Source organism: Zea mays, chromosome 8 (genome assembly GCF_902167145.1).
Source record: "Zea mays cultivar B73 chromosome 8, Zm-B73-REFERENCE-NAM-5.0, whole genome shotgun sequence".
NCBI lineage: Eukaryota > Viridiplantae > Streptophyta > Magnoliopsida > Poales > Poaceae > Zea > Zea mays.
The window spans coordinates 59,714,692-59,736,861 of NC_050103.1; the positions used below are offsets into that span (position 1 = coordinate 59,714,692).

A 22,170-nucleotide genomic window follows, 5' to 3' on the forward strand; every position below is an offset into this window, starting at 1 on the left:
CCGGGCCTTGATGAAGATATCACCAGAATAGGTCCTTCCCACTTAAGCTGTAGTTTGCCTACTGTGTCCGGATTAGCCACTCTCCGAAGCACCAAATGCCCTAGCTTGATATTTTTCAGCCAAACTTTTCTGTCGCGCCATTTTATTGTTTCGGCTTGATATTTATTGATATTTTCCACAGCCTGAAGTCTGGTCCCTTCTATAGTGTCTTTTGCCACGTGATAATCAGCTTCGTCTTCTGTCGAAGCTGCTGTTCTTATTGACCCCGCTTCAGCTTCTTCTAGGGTTATAGCTTCGTCACCAAATAATAACTTCAATGGCGTAAAACCTGTTGATCTTGATACGGTCGTATTGTGGCTCCACACCACTTTAATCAACTCATCTGGACACTTTCCTCTAAGCTGGTTAAAGATTAGCTTCATTATTCCTATCATTATAATACCATTTGCTCTTTCGACAAGTCCATTTGACTCTGGATGTTTGACTGGCGCAAAATGAATCTTCGTGCCAATTTGATCATAGAATTCCTTGAAAGCTTTGGCATCAAACTGTGTTCCGTTGTCCACAGTTATAGCCTTCGGCACGCCGAAGCGACAAACAATGCTTTGCTAAAAAAATTTATGGACTGTGACCGAAGTTATTGTGGCCAAAGGCTTCGCTTCAATCCACATGGAAAAATATTCTACAACCACCACAACATATCTTAAATTGCCTTGTGCTGGTGGAAGTGGACCTAACAAATCCAGGCCCCATCTTTGTAATGGCAGGTTGGTTGTATAAACTGGGTTAGCGATGAAGGTTGTTTCTGGTCTCTTGCACATTTTTGACAATTTTCGCACTTTTGAACCAGATCTGCTGCATCTGAAGCTGCCTTCGGCCAATAAAATCCTTGTCTGAAAACCTTCCCCAGCAGAGGCCTAGACCCAATGTGAGATCCACACAATCCCGCATGTATTTCCTTCATCAACTCTATACCTTTGGTTCTCGATAAACACTTGAGAAGTGGAGAGCAGACTCCATGTTTGTATAACTCCCCTTCTATTACCACATATGGTCTTGTTCTTGCCTCCATTCTATTATTATAAGTTTCGTCATCTGAAAAACAATTACCTTGGAGGAAAGATATAATTTCAGTCCTCCAATCTTCACTATGTACCGGAGAAATAGTAAGCACTGCTCTCTCCATGAGTTCAACCGAAGGTGCCTTTATTGTTTCAAAAAATACTTCCAAAGGTAGAGGGAGCCCCTGGGCCACCGATTTGGCTAGTAAATCTGCGTGTTCATTTTCACCTCTTGGGATATTCTTAACAGAAAAACCTTCGAAATAAGCCTCCAACCTTCAAACTATATCCAGATATCTTTCAAGCTTCGGATCTCTTGCCCTGCTACTTTTGTCCACATGGCCAGAAATAACTTGAGAATCAGTTTTCAGAATGGCCCTTCTTATTCCCATTGCCCTTAACTTCCGAAGCCCCAACAGAAGTGCTTCGTACTCAGCAATGTTATTTGTGCAACTGAAATGAAGCTTGGCTGCATAACATGTTTTGACTTTAAAGGTGTCACTAGAACCGCAGCCGCTCCTACACCGAAGGTTCCCCAAGAACCATCCAGAACACTGTCCAAGCTTCGACATCTTTGTTTACTTCTTCTTCGTGAGCCCCTAGCGTCCAATCAGCGATGAAGTCTGCTAACGCTTGGGACCGGATTGAGGATCTATGCACATAATCAATGGTAAATTCATTAAGTTCTGCAGCCCATTTCCCAATGCTTCCAGTAGCTTCTATGTTCCTCATAATATCCTTCAGAGGCTGTGACGAAGGAACAAATATGTGGTATGCTTGAAAATAATGCCGAAGCTTTCTGGAGGCCATTAACACAACATATAGCACCTTTTCCAACTCTGTGTAATTTTTCTTTGACGGACTCAAAACTTCGGAGACGAAGTACACTAGAGCTTGCTTTTTGACTTGGCCATCTAGCTTCTCTTGTACAAGTGCCGCACTCACTGCAGAATGTGAAGCTGCAACATATAAGAGCAATGGAGCCCCTAGTGAAGGTGGAGATAACATTGTTTAATCAATCAAATATTATTTAAATTCTTCGAAGGCCTTTTGCTGAGCCGGACCCCACTGAAAGACTTCGGCTGACTTTAGTATTTCAAAGAATGGCAAATTTTTTTCTGCTGATCTGGATATAAATCTGTTCAATGATGCTAATCTACCCACCAGCCGTTGAGCTCCTTTCTTTGTGCTTGGCGGTTCCATACGAAGGATAGCTTCAATCTTGCTTGGGTTAGCTTCAATTCCCTTCGTTGATACTAGACAGCCAAGGAACTTGCCCTTCTTTACCCCAAAAACACATTTTTCTGGATTTAACTTCAAACCAGCTTGTCTGAAGTTGGCAAATGTCTCTTGCAAATCAGCAATGTGATTTTCTTGCTTCATGCTTTTAACTATGATATCATCAACATAAGTCAGTACATTCCTGCCTATTTGAGAATGAAGGACTTTGGCTGTCATTCTCCTGAAGCTTCCTCCAGCATTTTTAAGCCCTTCAGGCATCCGAAGATAGCAATATGTGCCACTGGGGGTTATGAAGCTAGTCTTCGGCTCATCTTTCTTCTTCATCCATATTTGGTGGTAGCCTGAGTAACAATCTAGTAGACTCATGAGTTCTGACGAAGCTGCTGCATCTACTAGATAATCTATTCTTGGCAATGGGAACTCATCCATTGGACAAGCCTTCTTAAGATCTGTAAAATCAATGCACATTCTCCATTTACCATTGGCCTTCTTCACCATAACAGTATTAGCTAGCCACTCTGGGTACTTGACCTCTCTAATAACTCCAGCGCTGAGAAGCCTCTTTACTTCGTTCCGAGCACCTTCAGCTTTGTCATCAGACATTTTCCGAAGCCTTTGCTTTCTTGGCTTAAAAGATGGATCCACATTGAGTGAATGCTCAATGACATCTCTGTTAACACCGCAAAGATCATTGGCTGACCAAGCAAAGACATCTTTGTTATTGAATAGAAATCTTAGTAAATTCTTTTCCTGCTCTTTAGATAACTGAGACCCCAGCAGTACCTTTTGTCTGCAATATCTTCACAATAAGGCATAGGCTTCGACTAATCTGCCGAAGCAACCTTCTCTCGTTTGTATCGATACTGCTCACAGGCTTCGGCTCCATCTATGTTATGGATTGCCTTTGAATCTGTCGAGTTTCCTTCGGCCTTCTTGGTAGCTTCTTGACTGCCATGAATAGCAATGGGCCCTTGTTCCAAAGGTACCTTCATGCATAGATATGTTGGATGAAGTATCACTTCGAAAGCATTAAGTGTTCCACGATCAATGATTGCATTATAGGGATACTCCATGTCGATAATGTCAAAGACAACCTGTTCAGTCCTTGTGTTATGAACAAAACCGAAGGTCACCAGCATTGTGATTTTGCCGAGTGCTACAATCTGCCTTCCTCCGAAACCACATAGAGGATGTGTAGCATCATGAATCTTATCTTCTAGCTCTTGCATCTGTCTGAAGGCCTTAGCAAATATAATATCCGCTGCACTGCCTGTATCAACCAGAACATTGTGGACCAGATATCCCTTTGTTGGGGACTTGTTCTCAAATGCTATGAATTAAGAATAAGGCAACACAAAATGTTAAATGTTAATACCCTTCGTCCTTCGAAACATTATCTCCCTTAGGATATAATGATCTTCAGACGAAGGTCATGAAGGATATACCTTCATCGTCGTAGCATATGTTAATAAAAGAAGTATATATGAAATATAAGAGACAACATGAACGTTCATATAACATTATCAATTCATCCTTATTATATTAACATGGAAAAATAGAGACAATATTGAATTACATATGTACCTTCGGCTTGACAGAAGGTAAAAAGTACAAGCGTGACGCGCAAGCGAGTACAAGTCAGCGTGAACAGTACGGGGGTATTGTTCATCTATTTATAGGCACAAGACACAGCCTGTGAGAATTTACATCCATGCCCTTTATATTTACTATTGACTTGTAGACATATCTATGAGGACTAGATAGCCTTTTGCCCTTTAAGTCGGTTCCTTTTTCCGTTATTTAGCCGAAGCTTCCTTACTCGTAGCTTCGGAGCAACTCCAACCTTCGTCACGATCATGCTTTTCACATCGTATGTGCTTTTGACCCAAGTCTGAAGGTACCTGTGCATATGTCACACTTGGAAGATATTGTTAAATTACGTTTTGAGGACCTTCGGAGGACGAAGGCCCCCAACAGTAACCCCTCGCAGTATTAATTTGTTTAAGATAACAAATTCAGAATGCGACATGGACGAAGGCCTTAAGCTGAAGGTAAAAAAAAACACCTTCCCTTTGCTAGAATAGCAACAGTCAATGACGGACGGGGCCCTCCAATTTGGAGCATGTTGAGCGTATAAATAAGAACTCACACCAACCACATTTGATACGTTGCTTGTGCCACTTGCTTTATTTTCTCAATTTCATAGCTCTTGCTCACTAACGCTTGCTAGTTTCTCAAGTTCTCTGAGCTTCGGTTAAAAAGACGCATTTTTCATCATTTCTGAAGGAGAAATGTCTCAAGAGAAGAAGGTTGCTGTTGAGACGAAGCTGACTGAAGAGGAGAAGCTTTTTTAGGAGAAGAAGGTTGTGAATCCTTACATTGCTGGATTTATCGAGTCAATGGCAAAAACAAATACAGAGAAGATTACTAAGGAAATACTGGAGGGTCTGTCTAAAGATACTGTTGACAGTGATAGTTATGATGCGGAAAGTGGGGGTGAAGATTCTGAGGATCAGCCCTAGAGACCAAGTCATTCGATTTTCGGATAATCGACCATCAAACAAAGTCATCTTGAGAACATGAGAGGAAGATACTTTCAGGATATGTCTATTGTAAGGGCTGGTAGAGACAACAACGTCCCTGCCCCTGAAGAAAATGAAGTTGTGATATACCGAAGCTTCTTCAAAGCTGGGCTTCGATTCCCACTGAGCAGGTTTGTAGTTGAAGTGCTGAAAACCTACCAAATCTTCCTTCATCAGATGACCCCCGAAGCCATATTGAGGATGGGAGTCTTCGTCTGGGCAGTAAGGAGCCAAGGGCTAGAGCCAAGCGCGAAGTGCTTCTGTAGCATGCATGAGCTTCTATATGAGACGAAGGCCATGGGTAAAGCACAATACCACAACAACTTCGGTTGTTATGGATTTATCGCCCGTCCCAACGCAAGCCACCCAGTGCCAACATTTCGGAAGAGATGGCCTGGAGCTTGGATGGAGGAATGGTTTTATGTGAAGAACGATTTGACAGCAAGGGAAGACATTAAGGAAGTTATCATGCGCCCCATATGGTCCCGCTTCGGCCTCCGAAAGCCGAAGGTCGAAATTGATGACGCCGCTGAAGTGTGTCAGAAGGCCTTTGGTACTGTCGGCTTCTTCATTGGTACAAGAGATTTAATTAAAGAGAATATAGCGTTCAGAGTATGGACGCTTGTAGAAAGCTGGGAAATGCCGAAGGAGACCATCACCAAGTCTAGCGAAGGTGATCTGGTCTGGCTGAAGTATACATTCAGGTATGGAGATAAGTTCGATGAACCAAACGATGACTGGCTGAAATGCATCGAAGCTACAAGTAATGAACTGCTTGGAGCATATTCCAAGGCAGAAGATAATGCACTATCCGCAGCCTTCAGAGGTCGGGGAAAGAAGAGATTGAATAGAGTTTTTGATGCTATTGGCTTCGTTTACCCCGACTACCGCTACCCGCTGCGGGGATAAGGAAAAAAAGAGGAAAGCTGCTACTTCGGCCACCCCAGACGAACCTGTGCCGAAGGAAAAAAGTTAAAAGTCCTAACTCACCGGCCAAGATACATCGAACCTGTCACGATACCTGAATTTGGCAAAGGGACCTCCTCGGCCTCCAAAACAAAAGAAGCTATTCCTCCCATGCATAGGACTGAAGAGCTAGCTATAATGCCGAAGGTGCCTACAGTAAAGGTAGTTGAAACAAAGGTTGATAAGGCTGAAAAGCCAGAAACTGAAGAAATAACGAAGATGCTAGAGGTTTTGAGCCCTCTAGTAAAGGCAACAATACCGAAGGTACAAATGGGTTCTGTCGTAACTCCTAAGAGGAGGAGAATGGTAAATGTACTGGATGTGTTGGAAACAACTGACTCCATAAGTCTCGCTCCCACAGGGAAGGTTGCCGAAGCTGACAAAACGCAACCCAAAGCTGACACTAAGCAAATAGAAGTTGAAGCTACAATAACCCAGGCTAAAACCGAAGCATGGCCCACAGTGCCTGTTGAGACAAAGCTTGCCACAACCGAGCAGAGGGTCGAAGGAATAACTGCAGATAGTAATATAGCTTTTGAGAAAATTGCGGCCAAAGAAGCCGAATCCATTGCTCCTGAAGCACTCTCCGAAGATTTTGATTATATCATTCGACATGCTTCGGGAAAAAGATTATCCAAAGAAGAAATTTTTGAAGCCAAACACTATGCCTAGGAACTGAAGTATCCGAAGGGGGCCTTAGTGTTTAACTGTATGGATTTTCTGCGCTCTCACTACCCCGATTTTCTGCCCGAGGGAATCGGTACGTAACCCAAAAATCCAACCCCCCACCTGCCCTTTGAATCTAAGTATAAGAGAAATGTAGTTAACAAGAACTGAGTAAGTTGTGAAACTAAATCTAGAAGGACTTCATTCTGAAGTTGCAAAGAGGATGACATTCGAAGAGCAGTCTACTAGAGAACCATGACAAAAGAAACCACACCGCACAGGCCCGCACCTTATTAGCACCCCTCTCAAGGATCCCTACCCAATCTTGGGACGAGATTCCTTTAAGGGGGGAGGGCTGTAACACCCCAGGTGTTACCCAAGGCCCTGGCTCAAAGCATACACCTATGGCCTATTATCACATGTGTTATGTGGAAAGTAAAGGCACCCAAAGCTTTAGAACCATGGCTAACCTAAGTAGTGATCATGATGGGAGGGATACCCTAGCCTTCATGTATCTTCACCTATGAAAAAGGTTCTAAAACCCTAATTTCCCCTCTTGAGCCATCAAACCCCCAAACATTGGGTTAAAGGGAAAACTATACAAATGGTCAATTCATGGATTGAACCCTTTACCAAAGTTGAAGTACATTAATAAATCTACAATATATAGTAAGGAAGGTATTACAAAAAGGTCCTACAAAAACCCCAAATCAAGCCCCCAAGTGGAAAGCACCCTAGAGCAATCCATTTTTCTCTAAATCAAAAATCAGCCCTAATCTAGAGATCATAAGTGTTCACCCTTTTGCTGGCGCCAAAACCACTTGGTCCAAATAACAAAAAGTAGCCAAACTACCCAAGGCACACCCCTGAAAAATTTGAAACGTACCCAGGGTCGTTTGACACGATTTGGCATCTGTTTTGTCGCGGGGTGAATAGTGCAGACAGACAAGACTTGGCGCCACCATAAATTCCAAGCCAGACCCGATCTCCCCTTGCAACTCACATGAACTAGATAGCTCTAGGTGCAGGGAAGAAATCTTACACAAGTCATATGGCAAGGTTCACACGTTTGGGAGCTCTGTAGGCGCAAGAACTTGGGCAGATTAGCACGACCACGTGTTCGATGCGCCCTTGCAACGCCAGAGCACGCCCCGACGCTCGGCCCCGCGTGCGCCTCGTCAACCCCGCGCCCACGCCCACGCCCGCGGCTATAAAGCCAACCCCGGTCTCGACCGTACGCCCCGCTCACTCCCAACCCTGCCCGAGCATGAGTTCACCGGTGTTTGCCCAGAGAACGGCGTGCCAGCGGCAGTGTAAGTCCCGGCCACCGCGGACCAGCCACTCCAGCCCTCCTCCACTCCATCTGACCCATTGGCTAGCTTCCCCGGAGCTCAGTGAAGCTCCCCGAGCTGCAGACCGGACACCACCTCACCGGAGACGTCGGATTGACGTCGCTGGACTTCAACGGCCGCCGTCGCACGTAGACCGAGCCACACGGTAAGCCATTCGTCGATTCCTTGTGCCTACGGCATCCTTGACCTCCAATGAAGCTCCCCATGCTATTTAATTGAACTATACCGCCGTGAGCAGGCCAGAGCGCATGCCGCCGACGAGCCTGACCGCCTGCGCACGCTGCCAGCCCTATTCCGGCCATCACCGTCGATGATCCGCCCCTTAACGTGACCGCCAGGACCTCCGAAACCTCACCCAGCCCTCCACCGGACCTCTCCCGCCGCTGATAAGCCGCGTCACCCTTTTTCCTCCCTGCGGCCACTGTTCGAGCGAGGAGGGAGCTCGGGTTGAGAGAGAGAAAAGCCAGGGGGTATTCGCAATGTCAGTGACTCGGTGGAACAGTTTCGCAGGGGCACCGTTTAAATGATTTAGTTAAAGAAAACCCCAGGGGCCCCGGTGCAAACCTGTTTTCCTTAAACCTTTAAGATTTATTCTTTTAAATGAGTATAGAACTTGAAAAATCCATAACTTGAGTTTTATCCAACCAAATTTGGTCAAACTAATTTTGCTAAGTCCTAAATATTATGAACTATTTAGGAAAAATAATAAACACCCTGATTACTGCAACACTTTTTAGAGTTTTAATTTATATAAGTATACTACCCAAAACTAAATAAATAGAGGAAAAATAGAAATACTTTTGGACTGAGGGTAAGAAAAATTAGAGACATACATAACTAATAACTACCTTGTTTAAAAATGTTAAACTCCTCAGTACACTAGGTTAAGGAGGGATTAACCATTAAAACTTGTATTGACCCAAACCTTAAGAAAATGAAAAAGGGAATTTAAAATAAGAACCAGAGGGCAACCACATTTTTTCTAGCTTACTTAGGTGATATAATTCATAAGAAAATTTTGTTGAACCCTCTGTTAGTACAAAAAAAATGCACCACATTTTATTTTATAAAAACAGTAAGAACTTAGAAAAATCCTAGAAAAATAACCCTAAGGAGGAACCACCCCAATCCATGGGATAACTACTATTATGCTAGTATGAATCTAGGAAAATACAAGTTCTATTGTTTGATATTTTTCAAATGACAAGTTAGTTATAAGTGCCTTTTTGACATTAAACTTTTGAAAATCACAACTAAATAACCATTAAGTCACTTTCTGTGATTTTTGGCACAGAGACCTGTCATTACCCATAGATGTTGGCAAAAATAATTTTTAGTGCAGAACCCCCACCTAAATCAAAGTTGTAGTGCAAAGTGACCATCCACCCTCACTTTTGTTATTTTTGCCTAGAGTTTATCCTAAATTTCTTAACCTCAAAATTTTAGAACAGACTATAATGCTCAATATTAACCCACTGTAATTTTTGCAATATTTATTTGAAATTTCTAAATCACTATGATAGTTAAAGATCACTCTAAAAAGCATAAATAGAAAGTAAAAAGGGAATTGCCGAAGAAATTAATATTATACAACTAAATCTCTCTAAGTGTCCCATAAAACATAAAGGAGATGGTTAAAATTCTTAAATTCACTCAAGACCCAAAAATAGGTGTGTATAAAACACTAAGAGCACCATCCGATAAAGAAACCCTCGTTTACCCATTGCTTTAATATTGTTTCACCATACATATTATTTACTAAATTGACATGTCATTAATATACATGTATCTTATTCATTGCATTCGATAGATTGTAATCTCGCTGACGGAGAGTATGTCCTCATTCCGGAGCAAGGAGTTGCTCAGGAGGTAGTCTAGGAGCCAGCACCAGAACCTGCCACTGAGGATCTGCCTGCCCCAGCTGTTGAAGGCAAGCCCCGGTTTTATGCATAACCTATATATATGCTATTTTACTGCACTTATTGTTTATAGGCTTGTATTGTGCACTTAAGTGTAGGAGTTGCCTAAAACCCTAGGACATGAACTCAGGATTCTCTTTTGAGATGGATACTAGTATGCTAGGCCGAGTAGCTGCTTTACTAATTAGGGATCTCGGTAGAAGTCGAGTGATTTTCTAGCACTCGCGCGAGGTCAGGAATTGGTTGTATCCATTTTGATAACGGAATGATGATGGTCTGTGGACATGGATCCATGGGGATGCGTTGTCTACGAGACAAAATGGGAATAAGGATTAACATGTGGATACCTGTGTCAAGCGTTTGAACGTACTAAACACATGCCGAAAAATATGGTAAATCGATAAGCCTAGTACCTCAGTGAACCTGCCCGCAGATTGCCCTCCTCACGCGACCTGAGACGTGGTCTCCCATTCCGGTTATGGTGGGTACAAGTGAGGTCACTACACGACGACAGTCGGAGTCAGTGAGGCATTGTACGCCAAGGCGGTGAGCCCCTTTCTGTTGCTAGGGAATCAATGGGGACGGTTGATGTGTGTGGGGACGGAGTGCCTCGCCACGTCGTGTGTTTAGGTTTACCTTGCAAGGTTTAAAACTCGATTCGAATCGTCTGCTTCTCGCAGCTAATGAGACTGCTTGATCCATTGTATTGCATTGAGTAATAAGTGGAAATGAGATGACTAACAAAACAATGTTGATTGATCAAATGTTTGATACCATGTATGAATAGCTAGGTACTCAACTAGTTTAAAAAGGATCATACTAAAACTTGAAAAGCTAAAACTAGATTTTAGTCTTAGCTAGTGCTTTTAGCAAACCAAACCCCTCAGCCAAACAGCTGCATGTCTAGAGGTAGAGGAGTAGACTCCTCACACCGGGTAAGTCTAGCTGAGTATTAGTATACTCAGCCTTGCTAGTGGCATAATTTTTTACAGGTTCCATGGAGGATATGGTTGCTGGAGTGACTTGGTCGTCTATTCTGCCACTGGGTTGGATAGTCGAGTGGGACCCTACCTTAGTAGGAGAAGAGCATGAGGAGTGATGGGCCAGGCTTCCCCATCCTCCCTTTTATTTACCATTAGTTAAATTCCACTGCATCGAGAACAATGGTTACTACTTTTGCAAAACTTCGATGATGTTGTAATAATCTTAAGTACTCCTTTAATTTATGGTTCTATGCTTTATTGTATTTCCTCTGTGCCTCACCTTCGAGTGAGTATGTGGTACTTGATCCTGTTAGTGGCCTTGTCGGACTCAATCCAAGGGACTATCGTTTTATTCCTATTTAAGTGTGGTTTTGCCTTCAAGGCGGGACTTGGGCACTTAAGTTGGAATAATTTGGGCGGTTCCGCCACAGTTATCGCTGCTTGCAGCAAGTTATCTTGGCTTCTTCGAAGCTAGTTATCTGAAGATTGATCCTACGTCGTGAAGATCGAGCATCGTGACACATCATGGACTCAGGGCTTTCAACTACACTAACGCCTTCTCCAGTTTCGGCTCTTCAACCGGTTCTGTCCTAGCTTCGACGGGCACAGAGTGACTCGGCTTAGACATAGAAGCGGACCCTTCAATTAGCTTTGGCACCTTGGCCGTCTCAATGCGCTTGGGTCGATGCATCAAAACATTAACCTTTTTTTACTTTGGCGCGCTAGAAGTCACCGAAGTGGCAGTTTTTCTCTTCTTTCCTTGTTTCCGCGAAGGATAACAGTAGTCTAGATCTCATTATGGATGCAGACATTTTTGGAGGTAACTTCAATTTGTATGCCATGGGTCCACATGCTTCTATGATCTCATAAGGTCCAATGTAACGAGGGGCTAACTTGCCTTTGATCCCTAATCTCTGCACTCCCCTGGTGGGTGATACCTTCAAATATACGAAATCTCCCACCTTGAACTGGAGAGGTTTCCTCCTCTTATCATGGTAACTCTTCTGCCTGGCCTGAGCAGCTTCTAGATTCTTCCTGATTAGTTTGACCTTCCTTTCGGCATCAGTCACTAAGTCAGGTCTGAAAACTTCTCGTTCTCCAGGTTGAGACCAATTGAGGGTGTTCTACACCTTCTTCCATAGAGAGCTTCGAAGGGTGCCATCCTTAGGCTGGATTGATAACTGTTGTTATAAGCAAACTCTGCCAAGGAGAGGTGCTTATCCCAGTTCTTGCCACAATCGATCGCACAAGCTCTCAGCATATCTTCAAGAATTTGATTTACCCTCTCGGTCTGACCATCAGTCTGCAGGTGGTAAGCTGAACTTCTGATTAGCTTGGTTCCCAAAGACTCTTGCAGTTGTTCCCAAAATCTGGCAACAAATTGGGCTCCTCGGTCAGAAACAATGGTCCAGGGCAATCCGTGCAAACACACGATTCGGTCAATGTACAACTCTGCATACTTTTGAGCCTTATCGGTGGTGTGCACTGGGAGAAAATGTGCCACTTTCGTTAGTCAGTCCACAATAACCCATATCGAATCATGATGACGAGAGGTGTTGGGTAGACCCACAATGAAATACATGCTGATATCATCCCATTTCCATGAAGGTATAGATAGGGGTTGCAAGGCTCCAGCTGATTTCAAGTGGCTTGCCTTTATCCTCTGACATGTGTCACATTCTGATACATATTGGGCTATCTCCCTCTTCATTCTGGTCCACCAATACAGGAGCTTCAGATCGTGGTACATTTTGGTGCTCCCTGGATGCATGGAGAATTTGGAGAGATGGGCCTCATCCAAGATTTTCTTCTTGATATCCTTATTTTTAGGAACCACCAATCTGCTTTCAAACCACAATATACCCTTTTCATCTTGGCAGAAACATTTATACTTCTCGGTCTTTTGATGGAGGTTCTCCTTAATAATTTGCACTCCCTTGTCACTGAGCTGGGCCATGATGATCTAGTCTTGCAAAGCTAGCTCAACGGAAATGTGAGACAGAGCACCAGAAGGAATCAGTTCAATCTTCATCTTGCTCAACTCATCACATAAGGTGTCAATGCGAGAATCCATCATAACACATTTGCATTTCAATTTCCGACTCAAGGCATCCGCTACCACATTGGCCTTCCCTGGGTGATAATGTACCTCCAGGTCATAATCCTTGATCAGCTCTAGCCATCTTCTCTACCTCATGTTGAGATCGGCCTGAGTAAAGATATACTTAAGACTCTTATGATCAGTGAAGATGTTGCAGTGCGTTCCCATCAAATAGTGTCTCCACATTTTCAATGCATGAACCACGGCTGCTAACTCCAGGTCATGAGTGGGATAATTTAGCTCATGAGGCCTGAGTGCTCTTGATGCGTAAGCAATGACTCGGTTGTCTTGCATCAAGACACAACCTAGTCCAGTGCCAGAGGCATCACAATACACAACAAATGGCTTGTCGTTGTCGGGTTGCGCTAACACCGGTGATGTGGTCAAATGTTGCCTCAATGCATGGAAGGCATCTTCGCACTTCTGACCCCAAACAAACTTGGCTTCTTTCTTCAACAATTCAGTTATGGGCTTCGCAATTCGAGTGAAATCCGGAATGAATCTTCAGTAATAACCAGCTAATCCCAGAAAACTTCGAATCTCACGGACAGTCGTTGGTGACTTCCAGTTCATCACTTCTTGCACCTTCTTAGGATCAACAGCTATGCCTGCCTGAGAGATACTGTGACCCAAGAATTTGATTTCCTTTAGCCAAAAATCACATTTTGACAATTTGGCATAAAGATGGTTCTGTCGCAGACGTTGAAGCACTACATGCAAATGCCCGGCATACTCTTCTTCGTTCTTCGAGTACACCAGGATATCATCGATGAAAACCACTATGAATTTGTCCAGTTCGGGCATGAAAACAGAATTCATCAGATACATGAAATATGCTGGTGCATTGGTCAGCCCAAATGACATCACCAAAAAATCATACAGTCCATATCTGGTTGAGAAAGCGGTCTTCGGAATATCACTTGCTCGTATCATGATCTGATGATAGCCAGAGCGAAGGTATATCTTGGAGAACACTTTGGCTCCGACCAACTGATCAAAAAGAACATCAACACGAGGCAAAGGATACTTGTTCTTGATAGTTACCGCATTAAGGGGGCGGTAATCTATGCACAGCCTCAAGCTTTCATCCTTCTTCTTTACAAACAAGGCTGGACATCCCCAAGGCGAATAAAACCCTTGTCCAGCAATTCTTGCAATTGTTTCTTCAATTTTGCCAACTCAGCAGGTGGCATCCGGTAAGGCCTCTTGGAAATACACTACACGACGGTTGATCTTTAGCGACCCTTATTAGGTATCAACTATTGGTTGCTAAAGGTTAGGGACCGACGGTCAGTCGCTAAATCCTTTTGTAGCAACGGTCGGTTGGTCGCTAAAAGTCTAGAAATTTAACAACTTATGGTTGGTCGCTATAGATGTCGTCGGAGACTAGCGGTGGGTCGCTATAGAGCAAGGATCACTATCAAATCTTATAGCCTGAACGTACCGGTAGATGTTAGTGACTAAAAATTAATTAAAACAAGTAAACATTGATCGCTAAATTGTGTGGTGATTTATTTCTTTTTAATATTGCTTGTATGTTTATTTCATGGTTTGTTTATGTATGGACATGACTATAGTTTGCAACTGTGTTCTTTGTGCTTATATGATATTAGATTCGAGTTGAAAGTTGTTTCAAATGTTTATTATTTATTTGCATTCGTAATAATTTATTCAAATGTTTATTATTTATTTGGTAAAAAAATTACGAATTTTTGAGTAATTTATAAATGCATTTCGAAATAAATAAAAAAAGAAAACCCTCCCTAACCCTAAGGCCCACTAGGGGCCCATCTACCTAACTCTCCCTCCCACGCCGTCCCTGTCTCCTCCCGACATCGCCGTCGTCGCCCCCCGTCCCTGCAGTCGCCCGTGTTTCGCCCGCTCCACCAGGGCGCCTCGACCTAGGGGACGGTCTCCGACCACTGGTAGGACTGGGCATTTTAAACCCGTGAACCAAACCCAAACCGAACCCGAATAGACCGAATTGGTCGGTTTTTTGGGTTCGGTCCATAGATCGTACCTATTCGGTTATCGGGTTAGGGTTAGGGTTTTATATCGCGTAACCCGAATAGACAAAAAAAACCGAACACGCATCACTCACCAGTCAGCCCAATAGCCACTTGGCCCACTTAGCCGGCCACGGCCCAGTCACCTGGTTGTTACTCCCTCCGGTCCGCAGGCAGCCGAGAGCCCGAGACCGAGACCGCCCAGGCGCCCACCACTCCAGCAGCCAACCCTAGAGCCTCTCTAGTCTCCACTGCTCGGCCGCCGCCTACCGCAGCTCGTCGTCCACTGGTCCCGCCTCCCGCGTCCCCTCCACGCCTCCACTGCTCCCGGCGTCCGCTCCATTGCTCCCAGCGTCCGGCGTTCTACGCACCTAACCGGTTGGTTGAATTGAATCTATGCCCAACTCCACCCCCCCCCTTCCCTTTCCACGTTTCACATATGCCATGATGCATGCATGACACAACATCGTGTGGCGCTCCTCCCAGGCGAGAGATTTGACGGTTCCTTGACTACTTTGCTCGAAAACCAAGTGTTCATCATCAAGCAAGTATGACATGTTATTATTTGATGGTTTACTCGTAAACCTACCTGGTCGTTCTTCACCATGATAGAGTATTAGTTGCCCACCATATCCTTTGGTCCGTGGTGACCTAAGCAATCTAGCACTTGCTGGTGTGTGATGCAGGATTCAATCTCGACATTAACATACCTTTTGTCAACTCCGCCGTCAAGGTTTTGCAGTATTCAACAACAATACGAAATTTCAAATTCTAATTGTGTAGGTGTGAATAATTCATATATTGATTATGCTTGAATCCTTTATAAGCATGATGTATCAGCCAAGACTAGAAATTTTAATGTGGTTATGCAAGATATTTTACACAACTCAAACTACTATGATGCTAGCAACATAAAACATATGTCTATGAATCCTCGTGCATCCATACTCCAATAATTCATATGTCAATGAACAACACGATGGGTTCAGTTAATTATTATTGTATCGTGATCAAAATTTTAATAGCATACAAGATGATGTTTCTGTTTTTTTTCTAACTATATTTTGTTGTCCATCTCTTGATCTGACGGCCGAGGATAGCACCCTATACTCCGTCGGCCAACCTTAGGTAACCCATCGACCCCACTGCCTTTACGGGGTCTTCCGGAACGAGAACATTAGAAGGTTTCTTTGCTAGTTTGCTCAAAAACAAGTCGTTGTTCTTCATCAAGTAAGTACTATTAGTAATTCATGAAGTTATTGTTCCTTATGTTCATGGAGTTTGTTCTGCTAGGTTTTTATGCTTTCAATTTCTATTTCCTTAACAAAACCTCAGGCACCTTAAAGACAGCTTGGATGATTGGTTTCATGAACAGCTAGAGAACTTCTTGGATGATGATTATCTTGTGTTTGATTGCCCTAATATATTCTCAAATCATCTTTTCATGCTTTAGTTGTTTCTTAATAGTTGCACAGTTTCATCTCACTCATATTCTTGCCACTTACATGTATGTGACAAAACAGACAATCCGTCTTTTTTATTGCTTTTGGCGTTGTGCATTATACATGTCCACCAATTATATACAAATACCATTTGTGGGTTACCTCTGGTGTGTTTAGGTATTCCTCATATTCCTGACATTTTTTTCTGTCTTTAAATGTCATATCACTATTAAAAAATTGATTTTTGTTGTCTAAAATACCACAACTACTTTTCTAGGTGCGAGCTACAATCAAAGTTAAGGCATTAGTCATCATTTGCTTCACCTCTTCTGGATAGGCTGCAAGGTATATACTACACAAATGAATATTGTTTGTACATACATATGCTATGCAATTTGCTAGTGATAGGATAAACCAAACTGCATTGTACTGATCACATGGGACGACACATGCTAAAATTAATATAACAGTAACTTGCTCGGACCAGCTGAATGATGATTTATATGAGCCATCAACTTAATGATGATTAACCTTGATTGCACCAGCTGAAGTTGGTGCATAAGTTTTGCCTCGCACTAATTTGATGTACTTTTTTCTAGGGTGTTATGGACAAAGAAAGCTTGTACATTAAAACAGGAGGACACAAGAAGCTGGAGTGGTTGTCTGAAGGCTTTTGAACTGCTTGAAGCATTAGTGTAGCTTTGGTGATTTTGTGACTGATCAGCTCTGGAGCAGCTAGAGTGATGTAGTTGTGGGCTTTTGAACTGCTTCAAGCTAGAGTGATGTCGCTGTGGTGCTTTTGTGACTGATCATCTCTGCAGCTTTTGGAATGATCTAACTAGCTATCTGTAAATGATCTAGTTGTGAATGATATTATAATTGTGATGCTTTTGTGAATATATAATTGTGGTGCTTTTGTGTTTATGTGATGGATCTATGACTGTGGTATACTGATTAATTGTCTATGTCTTTATGATTTGTGTATAAAAATCTGTGATTTGTGGTGCTTAATTAAATGTATATTATTATTAATAACAACTGTAAAAAGGGCGACTTTCTGTTGGTTGCTAAATGTATAGTTTAACGACTTACGGTTGGTTGCTAAATATATAGTACAGCAACCCACGGTTGGTCGCTAAATATACAATATTAGCAACGGACGGTCGGTCGTTAAAAAGATGTCGGTCGCTAAAGCCTTTAGCGACGGCACTTACAGCGACCATCTTTATAGGTCGCTAAAAGTTTTTAGCGACCAACCGTAGGTCGCTGAAGGCCGTTTTAGCAACCAACCATAGGTCGCTGTAAGTGAACCGTCGTGTAGTGATAGGTGTCGTTCTCGGTTGCAACTCGATGGCGAATTCGATGTCCCGGTCTGGTGGCATTCCTGGCAATTCATCAGGAAAAACATCTGCCATACTCACAGACCACTGGAATCTTCTTCACAGGTGACTCCAGCATAGCAAAAGCACATGATTGAGTATAATCTTGGTTGGGGAGATATAACACCAGGTCTTCGGAGGTAGGGGAACGAATCTCCAGAGCTCTGGCAGCTACATCCAATACTATCGATCATGAGTCATCCAGTCGGCTCCGAGAATGATGTCCATACCCTCTAATCCCAAAATTAGGAGTGTGGTTTTGAAGATTTTACTTCCCATTGAGATAGGCACACTTCGAATTAATTGATTGGTGTCACACCCGGTTCCAGAGGGTAGAACCGAGCGCATATCATATGTGTGCCAAGATCCATTTCCACACATATGTTAACGTCACAAGTGTAATATATCAAAAGACAATGCAATAAGGGCGTAAAGAGAGTAGAATACTTTATTACATCATCTGAATCATTGTATCTTTAACAAGTATCACATCAAAGTAAAGCGGAATTTAAATAACAGGGGCAATCTCCCACAGGAAGATGACCGGCGCATCGTTAGACTTAGAATTCGTTGTTGTTAAAATCTCCATCAAAGTCTCCAGCATCACCCACTAATCAAAATATTAGCAAGGGTGAGCTCACTTATGGTCGGGGCTCAGCATGTGGGGGAAAAATTAATGCAGGTATAACAAGCTGAGGCTAAGGTTGAGCAGCAAGCATTTTAGTTGGTCAACATTTTATTAACAACACTTGTCTTACTAATAAGTGTGAATCCCAAGTATCCCATTTAAGCAAAGGAATATGAGTATATCAAAAACACTTAAGTGAAACCACTTAAGCAAACAATTGGCAGATCATCGGATCTCAATTTATTTCCATCTTCAAGTTCAATTATCATGTGAGGAGTCCAGGTCGCTCTTAACCGGGAGCACGGCTGATATATCAGTTTTACACTCTGCAGAGGTGGTACAACTTTACCCACAAGCCATGTATCCCATCTAGCCCAGGTTGATCGGACCCTTAAACACTGCTGAGGTGAATGGCTAGGGATCCATTATGAGGCTTTCACAAAATGCACTTAATACGAAGCAACCCGCTAAGGTTTCTAAAGCCGATGGTGGTGACCCCCTGGGTGAGGTACCTTAGCCAAGAATACGTCCCCATGATAACGTGGGCTGCCAACACCACCGCTCCCTCTCTTGCCCATATTTCAAGTAAGGTTGCCAGGCACCAAGCATATAAAGCTAATTACCAAAGCCAGAGCCATGATAGCACTCGTGGTTGCACTGTTATCTTGGGTGGTCACTCCAAATTCCAATTAATATGAAATAATGTTGTTTTAACCATCAGGATAATGTCATAATTGCCAATTTAATATAATTTTAATGAGTGACATAAAAGTTATTAAGTGGAGCGGTAGCACAAATTTGCAAAGCTTAATAATTTCCCCAGGGTAAACAAGGAATACAGTTGGTAAATCTAGGAAATCCTTAATTAGGTAAAAACCCATCAAGTTATGCAGTATATCAAAAAGTAAACATTATTATATGCATTGATTGGGCACAAATAGAGTATGCAGAGGGAGAATCCACTTGCCTTGCTCAAAAGCATCTTGCGGGTCGTCCTCGAACGTATTCAAATCCTCTACCACAAAATCAGCTTCTAATAACGTCGTACGTTGCCATACAAAGAGAAAACATACACCAATAAATAAACATGCACCATTACATAAACATACACCATTACATACACATTAACACATTGCACTTATCACACCTTAAATACGTCATAAACGCGAAAATACTTATTAATTCAATTATAGCTATTATTGTGAGTCATAAATGATGAATTTATGAGTGGGTGCAATAAATACAGTTTTAACTAGTATTAATATATTTTAACATCATCAATGACAATAAATGGTAGTTATCGTCTTGAATAATAATAAATAAATAAATAGCTTTTATCCTTTTTATTTCTAACTCGAATTATTGAGTATAGCCAAAATGAATTTAATATTCTAAAAATCCCTATGAATTACTAATTGAACTTTTTATAACACAAGCGAGGTTATTTTGATAAGTACTTCGCTTACTCTAAAATTTAAGTGCTATACTTGCGAACATGTTTATTTGGCTAGTAAAAAACTATTTTCCATACTACCGGTGATATTTTCTCCTTTCTTTCTAAAAGAAAATATTAATAAAATAATAAGTGATAAATCATCTAAAAATCATATATTGTTTATATGACATGAGTTCTATACTATTTTCTAAATCCATTAAAATGAACCTATGACTATAATTCTCCATATAATTTCTAAAGTTCATTGTGACCAAATTTAACTACTAAATTTTTGTCATATTTCTCTCTAATCCTGAAATCATCGCATCAACTAACATGAACAATCACGACACTAATAATCGCATGAATCTACCAAAAATTCGATAGCGCACATACACATGTATTTCGGATCACATATGTTCATATTACAACAGAATAAACATATAATTCATCAATTGAATCAAAAGTATTTTGAAAATACACAAATTAATTTGGGGTTGTCTTCCACCTTGGTTCTCGCTTGCGCAGGGAGATGGAGGTGGCTCGTCAAGGAGGCCGGTCAAGCAAGAGAAGCGGGAAGGGGTCCTCGACGTCGGGCAGGCTCCAGCGGGGTGAGCTCCGGTGAACTCCGGCGAACTCCGGCGACGAACGGCAAACTCCGGCGACGAGCAGTGCACTAGTGATGGCGAGCGAGGAGAGCTAGAGAGAGGTGCGAGCTCGGGTAGGGGAGGAAGAGAGGAGAGGGCGTCAGTACCCTTTTATAGAGAGAGGGAGGGGAGATGGAGGGTCGGCCAGGGAGGTCATGGGGGCGCCGGCGGGTCTTCATGGAGGACTTCAATGGTGCTGTCATTTCCTGCTCGTAATGGGGAGAGGAGGAATGAGGGGAGGAATAAACGGACGCCTTGAACTTCATTAATGCGGTGGCGAACGGACGGCGGGCTTGGTCGCGCGGCTGTGCATGGCGCGGGTCGGACTCGGCCTGGGCTCGCTCGGTGCGTGGCGGCTCTTGGTCGGCTGCTCGTCTCGGGGCAGGGCTCGGCCGAGGTCGCGTCTGGTGCGCGGGGAGGCCGGGGCAGGGCGCGGCTGCGCAAGTTGCAGGCGCAGGGGCCACAGGCGTCGCGGCCTAGGAGGCGGTCGGGCCTTGGCGCGAGCGTGAGAGAGACCAAAGAGAGGGGAGAGAGATGAGAGGAGAGAGAGATAGGATAGAGGAGGGGATCACAGCAGGGAGCGGCGGCGGCTGGGAACTGGGATCTAGGCGCGCGCGTAGGGTAGAATAGATGGGCCCCTAGTGGGCCGATTAGGGTTAGAAAATTTGTTTTTTTTAAATTGCAAAACTGAATTTCTAAAGGCTCAAAATGTTTTTTTTAAATTGCAAAACTGAATTTCTAAAGGCTCAAAAAATTCCTAAAAAATCACCAAAGTTATTTATAAACACAATATTTATTTTTAGACTAATAATTTTTATATTATTTAATTATTATATTATTTACTAGGATTTTCTTTTAAAAAGAATTGATATTAAACATCTGATACTCAATCATGCGCATACAAAGAAAAATGATCAAAATGCAAATAAATAATTAAACACTTAAAAAATTATTACCATATTTAACATAATAACCTAAATTTATTATTTGTAGTTGATGGCTTTTATGGTGTTACAAACCTACCCCTTAAAAGAATCTCGTCCTCAAGATTAAGAAACTTCCGAGAATAACTGAGGGAATTCTGCTCTGAGTTCATCTTCTCTTTCCCAAGTGGCCTCATCTTCCGAATGATGACTCCACTGAACCTTGCACATGTTAATGACTTTACTCCGTGTAATTCTGCGAGATGTTTCCAGAATTCTGGCCGGGTACTCCGAATAAGTCAAATCCTCATTGATATCCAGTTCTTCCATGGGTAACTGTTCCTCCGGTACTCTTAAGCACTTCTTAAGTTGTACGTGAAATACGTGATGCACATCCGATAATCTATCGGGTAGCTCTAATTGGTAGGCTACTTCACCTTTTCTTTCCAAAATCTTGAATGGGCCAATATAGCGAGGAGATAATTTTCCCTTAACTTTAAACCTTTTCATTCCTCTCATCGGTGAAACTTTAAGGTAGACAAAGTCTCCTACTTCGAACATCAACTCTCTTCTATTATCAGCATAGCTTTTCTGTCTTGACTGTGCTGTCTTCAAATTTTCTCTGATAATCTCCACTTGCTTTTCCGCCTCTTGGAGAATTTCTGGACCAAATACTTGACTTTTTCGAGTCTGATTCCAATAAAGCGGTGTTTTACACTTTCGTCCGTAAAGTGCCTCAAATGGTGCCATTTTTAGACTTGCCTAATAGCTGTTGTTATACGAGAATTCTGCATAAGGCAAACTTTTATCCCAGCTTCTACCATGCTTTAGAGCACAA

The 22,170-nt window shown here is 42.6% G+C and overlaps 1 long non-coding RNA gene across 1 annotated transcript; it reads left to right on the forward strand.

Annotated features, from left to right (window-relative positions):
- The first annotated feature begins 16,238 nt into the window (after nt 1–16,238).
- LOC118473097 (uncharacterized) lies at nt 16,239–17,244 on the forward strand. Its single transcript, XR_004851951.1, has 3 exons — nt 16,239–16,497; nt 16,598–16,665; nt 16,920–17,244. It is a non-coding gene; the product is annotated as an uncharacterized lncRNA (long non-coding RNA).
- Nucleotides 17,245–22,170: the final 4,926 nt, after the last annotated feature.